This window comes from Arachis ipaensis, chromosome B01, assembly GCF_000816755.2.
Source record: "Arachis ipaensis cultivar K30076 chromosome B01, Araip1.1, whole genome shotgun sequence".
In the NCBI taxonomy this organism is placed as follows: Eukaryota; Viridiplantae; Streptophyta; class Magnoliopsida; order Fabales; family Fabaceae; genus Arachis; species Arachis ipaensis.
In genome coordinates this window covers 41,884,914-41,894,235 of record NC_029785.2, presented here as the reverse complement: position 1 = coordinate 41,894,235, position 9,322 = coordinate 41,884,914, and positions in this window count along the sequence as shown.

Sequence of the window (9,322 nt, the reverse complement as noted above, 5' to 3'; positions counted from 1 at the left end):
ATTATAATTTTAATTATCTTTAATAAAATAGTTTTTAAAACTAAAATCTTAAAAAGATAAAATAAATCTTAAGTAACTTATAATTGAATTTTAAAAAATTGAGCTGTCTTACAACCTGGAATGAAACGTTATTGTTGCTTGGATGAACATAGACATGAAAATTAGGTTTTATGATTTGAGAATAAAAAGGAATAATGGTAGAATAATATAAAGAGTAGACTATTAATTTAATTTTTGTCTATTTTTTAAAATGACAATGCGATCCCTTAAAATAAAAATGTTTTACTTCGGTCTTTATCTCTTATTTTTATGACACAACATGATTTTTTAGGTATTTTTCTGTTAAATCCTTATCGAAACGATGATATGTCACGTTATATGGTTGAGCTGTCACGTTATGCTTGTTGAGGAGATCTTTATCTACCAATGTTGACAATAAAAAATGGACAGGAGTCTAATTTCTCTATATTCGAATTGGTTAGGGTTTATTCGTCTTTATTCTTTAAACAATATTTTTTTAAATTATTTTTTATTCATTATATTAATATTCTTTTTCAATAAATTGTTGAATATATTATCTGTTCATACCCTGGCCCAATAAATAGGGCCCAGGATCCAAGCAAAGAAGCCCAACCCAAAGGGGTTGGCCCTCCCCCAGTACCAGCCTTCATCCCCAGAAGTCGGTACTGAACACGACCTGCTCCAAAGAAGTCGGATACGAGGGCTAGCTGACAGATAACACTCATTCGAATGAGTAACTGCCCCTAGAAACTCTCTAACCACTTCGTGGAGCCATATCTTAACCTCCTTAAGATATGGGAACGGTTATCCACCTAAAAAGGTGGCACTACTTCAGCGGTGGTTATTGGTTCACCACTATAAATACCCTGACATCCCTCAGGTATCACTAAGTCCCAATACATTCTCAACTTGCTCACACTCTTGCTAATTTAAAAGTCGGATGTATCTGGCTGACGCTTCTGACGCTACGCGATGCAAAGCTTTTCCGACAACCTTGTCAAAAGCAGCGATGAAGTGGTTCGACAACCTCCCTCCGAGGTCAATTACCAGTTTTGAAGACCACTCAAGAAAGTTCTTGATGAGGTTCTCCATCCAGAAGGATAAAGTAAAGCATGCACCAAGTCTCCTGGGAATAAAACAGGAGGTCGGATAGTCCTTACGGGCCTATATGGAAAGATTCAACAAAGCATGTTTGGAGATTCAAGACCTGCCCACCGAAGCGGTCATCATGGGGCTAGTCAATGGTCTTAGAGAAGGTCCCTTCTCACAGCCCATATCAAAAAGACACCCCGCCTCTTTAAATGATGTACAGGAAAGAGCTGAAAGGTACATCAATATGGAAGAAAACGCTAGAATGGAAGCGTATGTCGACGATATGCTGGTAAAAACCAAGGAAGAAGTCGACCTCCTATCCGACCTCTCACAAGTCTTTGATACCATACGGTTGCACGGGATGAGACTAAACCCTGCAAAGTGCGCCTTCGCAGTGGAGGCAGGAAAATTTCTAGGATTCATGCTAACACAAAGAAGGATCGAAGCCAATCCCGACAAGTGTAGAGCTATCCTAGAGATGAAAAGCCCGACTTGTTTGAGAGAAGTCCAACAAGGGGCTAAGGGAAATAAATTAGCAAAAGCCCTTAGTAGCAATAAGGTACCTCCTCAATTAATAAAGAACTCTTTCATTTTAAATATCTCTTTCAAAATTCCCTTTTTTTTTTCTTTCTACGAAAGGCGCTGATTTAAGCTCGACAAAACGTAAAAATCCCATGAACCGACCTAGATGGTCGTCAGGATAAAACGACGAGGAACAAGTCGGTGTAAAGAGGTTATAAAAGTTGATCATGTAACTCAGAAGGATAACGACTAACAAGTCATAAAATCGAGAAAAAAGAAATGTATCGCGAAAATAGTCTAAGTTACTCACAAATCAAATAGGAAAATTTGAGTTCACAAGGAATACAAAAAGAGATAAAAGAAAGCCATCAAAAGGGCAAGCTGTTTCAAGTCTTTACAAAATCAAAGGTAACTTAAACAAAAACACAACCTGCCCAGAAATAAGAGGCTTTCAGCAAAAAGATCAAAAAAGGGTTTTTTTGAAAAACCTAGAAATAAGAACAAAAAGCATGCAGACACCAGATATAATTTAAACTCCTTATCCAAAAAAGGGGATAAAAAAATTAAAGGCATTTTTTGTTAACGACCATAAAAGGCAAAAAAATGTCAAGGACAAACCACCACAAAAACATAATAATAAATTGTTCAAAAAAAGGGCCCACAGGTCGGGCCCCAATAGCCAAATTTTAGTTCGCAGGAGGATCAGCATCGCCAGAAGGAAGGTCACCACCACCAAGAGAGGGATCTACAGGGAGAGAAGCCGAAACAACACCAAGGGAGGACGGAGCAGGCTGGTTAGGATCTTGAGAAGGAAGCCCAGAAGAGCTCGGCAAGTCTCCCCGAGGAGGGGACTCCACTATCCTTTGTCCCCTCGTCTTCAAGTCGGAGTCGGTCTCTAGTCAGGGAAGAGAGATAATGGCCTCATCAACCACGATCTTGTCGGGGTCCAGCGGAGAAAGATCTAGGTCAGGGGAAATAACCCCGACCTGCTCCTTGAAGATCTTCCACGCCTCCTCAGAACCTTCAACCACCAAGTCCTCAAGCTCCTGGAAGGCCTCCCGACATCCTGCCAGCTCCTTCTTCAAGTCCAGGTTCTCCCCAAAGAGCATAACATAGTTCTGCTCCGCCTTCTCCTTAAGGCCCTTTGATAGTGAACATAACTGTCAGCTAGGAATTTATTCTCAAAATAAGATTGGCGTTGTAAGTATAGTTCCAAGCCAACAAGTAATGCTCAAATCAAATATTCCAATTCAAAATAAAATATAACCGAGAGTAATCAAACCTCTGGTAGTCTTCCCTAGGAATTGCAATTATCAAAAGCCCTTAGTAGCAATAAGGTACCTCCTCAATTAATAAAGAACTCTTTCATTTTAAATATCTCTTTCAAAATTCCCTTTTAAATTTTCTTTCTATGAAACGCGCCGATTTAAGCTCGAAAAATCCCATGAATCCCATGAACCGACCTAGATGGTCGTCAGGATAAAACGACGAGGTACAAGTCGGTGTAAAGAGGCTATAGAAGTCGATCTCGGGAGCAAGCAGTCCGACTCATAAGTCAGAATGCGAAACCGAGTAAAATTAAAATGAATCGCAAAAGTAGCCTAAGTCACGAAAAACTCAATAAAACAAAATTGAGTACTAGGAATAACAAAAAGAGATAAGAAAAAACTAAGAAAAATAGTGAGGCTGCCTTGAGGATCAAGGAAATTCAGAAAAGCAGGCAAGTCCCAAAGAAAAGATTTTTTCCAGAAAAGATCAAAGAGTCAAAGGAACCACGAAAAGCATGCGCGCATAAGGTAACTCAAAACCCTTATCCAAAAAGGGTATTTATTTAACGATAAATTAAATCCCTATTAAAAAGGGGCATTACTGTTTTGTTTACGGCCTTAAAAGGCCAAAAAATTGTTTAAAACACCAACAAATAAATATAAAGAGTTTAAAAAAGAGGGGCCCACAGGCCGGGCCCCAATAGCCAAAATCACTTTTTTAGAAGATCACCACCAGCAGAGTCAGGGGGAACGCCAGGAGCAGGAGTTGAAGAGGAAGTCGGAAGAATGGTAGAGGAACTCGGAGCGTCCTTAGAGCGAGGAGGGGACTCTACGATCCTCTGCCCCCGAGTCTTTAAATCAGACTCAGATTCCACTATGGGGGCAGGAGGATCCACGATGGCACCATCAATAACAATCTTATCAGGGTCCAAAGGAGAAAGGTCCAAGTCAGGAGCAATAACTCCGACCTGTTCCTTGAAAATCCTCCAGGCCTCATCAGCACCATCCGCAATAGAGTCCTCCAACTCGGTGTAGGCCTTCCGAGCGTTCAGTAAGTCGTTCTTTACAGACACAAGATCAGCAAATAAAATATTGTAGCTGGCTTGCGCTGCCTTATAAATTGGGCTCGAGTAGGGGCACTGTTCATACCCTGGCCCAATAAATAGGGCCCAGGATCCAAGCAAAGAAGCCCAACCCAAAGGGGTTGGCCCTCCCTCAGTACCAGCCTTCATCCCCAGAAGTCGGTACTGAACATGACCTGCTCCAAAGAAGTCGGATACGAGGGCTAGCTGACAGATAACACTCATTCGAATGAGTAACTGCCCCTAGAAACTCTCTAACCACTTCGTGGAGCCATATCTTAACCTCCCTAAGATATGGGAACGGTTATCCACCTAAAAAGGTGGCACTACTTCAGCGGTGGTTATTGGTTCACCACTATAAATACCCTGACATCCCTCAGGTATCACTAAGTCCCAATACATTCTCAACTTGCTCACACTCTTGCTAACTTAGGCATTGGAGTGTCATTGCAGGTACCACCCCCCATTCTTCCAAACGCACAAGTCGGACGGAGGAACACCGAGTTTCAGGTGCACTCGATAGCCACCTCCCTCACGCGTTTGGGCCAACCAACGTCATCCGGCCCACTAATCTCTGGTTACCCACCGTAACATTATCTATTATATATTACTAATTTTACAACAAAAATGTGATACATGTCACTTTCTCGTTGTAATTGAAATCAAATATTTTTCTCTAAAATTAATGAATTCTCCCCTCATCCTTACTAATATTTTACAACCAAAATGTGCCACATGTCACTCCCTTATTACAATTGAAATCAAATATTTTCTTCCAAAATTAAAGAGTTCTCCCATCTTCCATCTTCCCTCTTCCTTTCTCTATCTCTCTCATTCCGTCAACCGCTCTATCTCTTTTATATATTATTATCAATGACTAATTACGAATTTAATATTCAAAATGTACAACATGACATTCTTTAATTGTATTTAAATTAAAATTGAATTGTTAAAATTGAAATTGAAATTAAAATATACCTATATTATGTATCATATATTACTATCTAATTTAATAATCAAATGTGTCACATGACACTCTCTTATTAAAATTGAGAGAAAATATTTTTCTCCAAAATTAATAAACTCCCTTCCTAAATTCTCTCATCTACCTCTCGATTTTTAATTTTTTTTTTTACTATTTTCACTCTATACATAATTTATATTTTATATTAGTAATTTGACAAATCAAAATATGCCATTTGATATTTTTTATTACTATTAAAATAAAATTTTTCTTCCAAAATAAACAAACTCTCATTCTCATTCTTCATCTTTATCTTTCTCTTTCTCTTTCTTTTCTCTCATTCTCTACTTTTTCTACCTTTCCATTCTACAGAAAACAAAATTAACAAAATAATATAATTTATTGCAGATAATTTGGAGAAAATACTAATGTTATGATTTAAAATTAGAATCAAGATTCAATTATTTAAAAAAAATTAATTGAGTCAATTTTGTAACTATCAATATAATTTTTTTATGCTAATATGTAACTATATTTTTATATACATAGAGAGAAAAAATATTATTTTTAAATAGCAAATATAAAAATTAATTATTTCTATTTGTGCAACAGACTTAACACCTAATTAAATGAAAAAGTATATATGTTAAATCGTTTCAAATTTTAGATAACGAATGTTAAAATTAATTATTAATAAAAAGTTAGACTTTTTCATATAAAAATAAAAACTAAAAATCTTATTATTTGATTTTTTATCTACAGATACATTGATCTTCTTAGTCGAAAATTTTTGTCAACCTACGACTTTTTTTGTAAAATTAATTTGATTCTATAAATCTTTTATACCATGTGTTCATACCCTGGCCCAATAAATAGGGCCCAGGATCCAAGCAAAGAAGCCCAACCCAAAGCGGTTGGCCCTCCCCCAGTACCAGCCTTCATCCCCAGAAGTCGGTACTGAACACGACCTGCTCCAAAGAAGTCGGATATCGGGGAGTCCTTACGGGCCTATATGGAAAGATTCAACAAAGCATGTTTGGAGATTCAAGACCTGCCCACCGAAGCGGTCATCATGGGGCTAGTCAATGGTCTTAGAGAAGGTCCCTTCTCACAGTCCATATCAAAAAGACACCCCGCCTCTTTAAATGATGTACAGGAAAGAGCTGAAAGGTACATCAATATGGAAGAAAATGCTAGGCTAAGAGACCAGAGTTTGCGAATCGGGCACCCTCCCTCAACGAAAGAAAGGGAGAGGGAAGCGAAGAAGAAGGAAGAGCTCGGCCTTGATAGGCCAAGAAAATATCACTCTTATACTCCATTGAAAGTTCCTGTAGTGGATGTATACAGAGAAATTTGCAATACTGAAAGGCTGCCTCCCCCCAGACCCATCAAGAATAAAAAAGGGGGGAGCCGCAGTGATTACTGTGAGTACCATAAGATATATGGACACTCCACAAACGACTGTTACGACCTTAAAAATGTGATAGAAAAGCTAGCAAGAGAAGGTCGGCTTGACAGATATCTCATAGAAAGGTCGGACGTTCATGGAAAAAGAAAGCGAAAAGATACGGATAGAAGAGACCCACCACCACAAACTCCGGAGAGACATATCCATATGATCTCAGGAGGATTTGCGGGAGGGGGACTCACAAAATCCTCTCGAAAAAAACATCTCAAGAGAGTCTACCAGGTCGAAGAGGGGTCCTCCGATCTTCCGACCATTTCATTCACAAAGGAAGACGGGCGAGGAGTAATCCCTGGGCACGATGACCCAGTGGTAATTACCATGATCCTGGCAAATGCCCATTTACACAGAACACTAGTGGACCAAGGAAGCTCAGCAGACATCCTCTTCAAGCCCGCTTTCGACAAACTGGGTTTAGATGAGAAAGAGTTAAGAGCCTACCCCGACACCTTGTACGGATTAGGTGACATGCCAATAAAGCCACTAGGATTCTTACCCCTCCATACCACCTTTGGAAAGGGGGAAAAATCAAAGACTTTGAGTATAGACTTCATAGTCATCGACGTGGGGTCGGCTTATAATGTTTTCAGGCTCACACAATAAGAGTCCGCACGAATCAACCCATGAAGCAAATCCTCCAAAAGACGGATATTGCAGGAAGAATGGTACAATGGGCAATAGAGCTCTCCGAGTTCGACTTAAAGTATGAAACTCGGATGGCGATTAAAGCCCAGTGCCTCGCCGACTTCATTGCTGAATATGCAGGGGATCAAGAGGACAAACCGACTACCTAGGAACTCTACGTGGATGGGTCCTCCAATAAAACAGGAAGCGGCGCAGGCATAATATTGGTAGATGAAAGGGGAACCCAGATAGAAGTTTCCCTCAAATTTGAATTCCCAGCTTCAAATAGAGGTGGCAGAGAGGAAGCAGAGGAAGAAATTACAATAGGTTGAGAGGGAGTCCCAACGTTCCGAGGAGGAGGAGGGGGAGAGACAACCGTCCTAACACCTCCAGACCTGGCTCGAGACTTTGCCTTGGCTTCCTGAACCCTCTGGTAAGACTCTTGAGCGTTTTTTTTTGCCATCTCTGCAAAGACAAATTGGTAGCTAAAATCAGAAAAAGTCGGTAAAAGAAATTGCAAGTCGAAAATAAGCAAGAAACACAAAAAGCTACCTAATTGTGACTGAACAAAGGCAGGTGCACTCGATAGCCACCTCCCTCACGCGTTTGGGCCAACCAACGTCATCCGGCCCACTAATCTCTGGTTACCCACCGTAACACCATGCATAATCTATACTGTCAGGATAAAATGAATTGTAATTTTAACAAATTTATATTCCCATAATATTATTACGGGTAAAAATACTAGTGGTATAATAAGTACAAACTAATTAATAAATTATTCAAATTTTTTAAAATAGCATTTATTTTGAAATTAAATAAATAATTTTCAAATATTTAAATTATAAATATTAAAATACGATTAATACATTATATACTAAAAAAAATTTTGAGTAATAACAAACTTAATTTTTTATCATTTTAAACTAAATTAATAATTCTATTTTATATTTTTGCACTAAAATTGATTGAAAACATTAATATAACGAGTATAAAAAAAATGAAAAAAGATATTGTTTAAAGAATAAAGACAAATAAATCCCTAACTAATTTAAATTTAGAAATAATTAGATTTTTGTCCATTTTCTATTGTCCACTTTGACTCATAAAAACCACCTCAGCAAGCATGACATGACACCTCAGTCATGTAACCTGACACGTTATTGTTTTCTGTCAGGACTTAACAGAAAAATACAGAGACTGCGTTGTGTCACAGAAATAAAAGACAGGGATCGAAGTAAAATATTTTTATTTTGAGGGATCATGTTGTCATTCTGAAAAATTATCAGTGACCAGATTAATAGTTCACTCTAATATAAAATATCCATGGATAAAAAGAGAATTTTTTTTATTAAAAATTGGATATCCAGCAAAATTCTGTGTTACTCATAAAAAAAAGTAAAAAAAAAATAAAATAACAAATAAATCTGAAAATTTACACTTTGAATAAATTAGCACATTTATTATTCTAAAAAATTTTATTAGTAATTTTTTTAAAAACTAATCTCTCCAAAATATAAATACTCAGGAGTTTATTTATCACTTTATTTATTCAAAAATAATTTATACTGTAGGCACTATGTCTAATGTCCACATCTTCGTTTTCAAACATTTTCTAAAAATGGAGTGTCTAACCTCTATATCCTAGATAAGACCCGCTGAATATGAACCAGAGGCCACCTACCGAAATCCAAAGGTCTAGAGATATGAAACAAAGGTTATCTTTGGTTTCCTTTCGCTTTAGGCTCCCCCCATTCTTCAATGGTATTGAATAATGGATTTCTCAAAAGATAAGACTGAGGATAGAAAAAGCTAAACTGGTACAATTTTGATGAATTGCTAAAAGCAATGGAGGTGGAGGAAGAAACCGAAAAGGAGGGCGAGAGATTGAGAAATTGATTTTGTTGGACGAAAAATAAAATATCAAAAACTAAAAAGATGTGAGACTTATTTTGTAAATTTGAACAAATAAAATGTTAAGTTCCTTGTAAATTTTTTAGAATATGTATTAAAAAATGCTATTTGAATATTTTTTACACATCTCTTTTATATAGTTCTTTTACGGTACAAAAGATAAATGGTTACTTAGATTATTTCTTTATTCATAGTAGATGTAGGTTTATTTGTTATATATTTTTAATGGGAGTTTATAAGGGGTACATAGTATATAAAGTGTAATAACTTAACAGATATTTTTTAAGGGGATTTTTCATTCTCTTCAATAATGAGAATAACTTATTTTTCTCCTCTCTTAATTTTTTCTGCTTCATCAAACCATCAACAT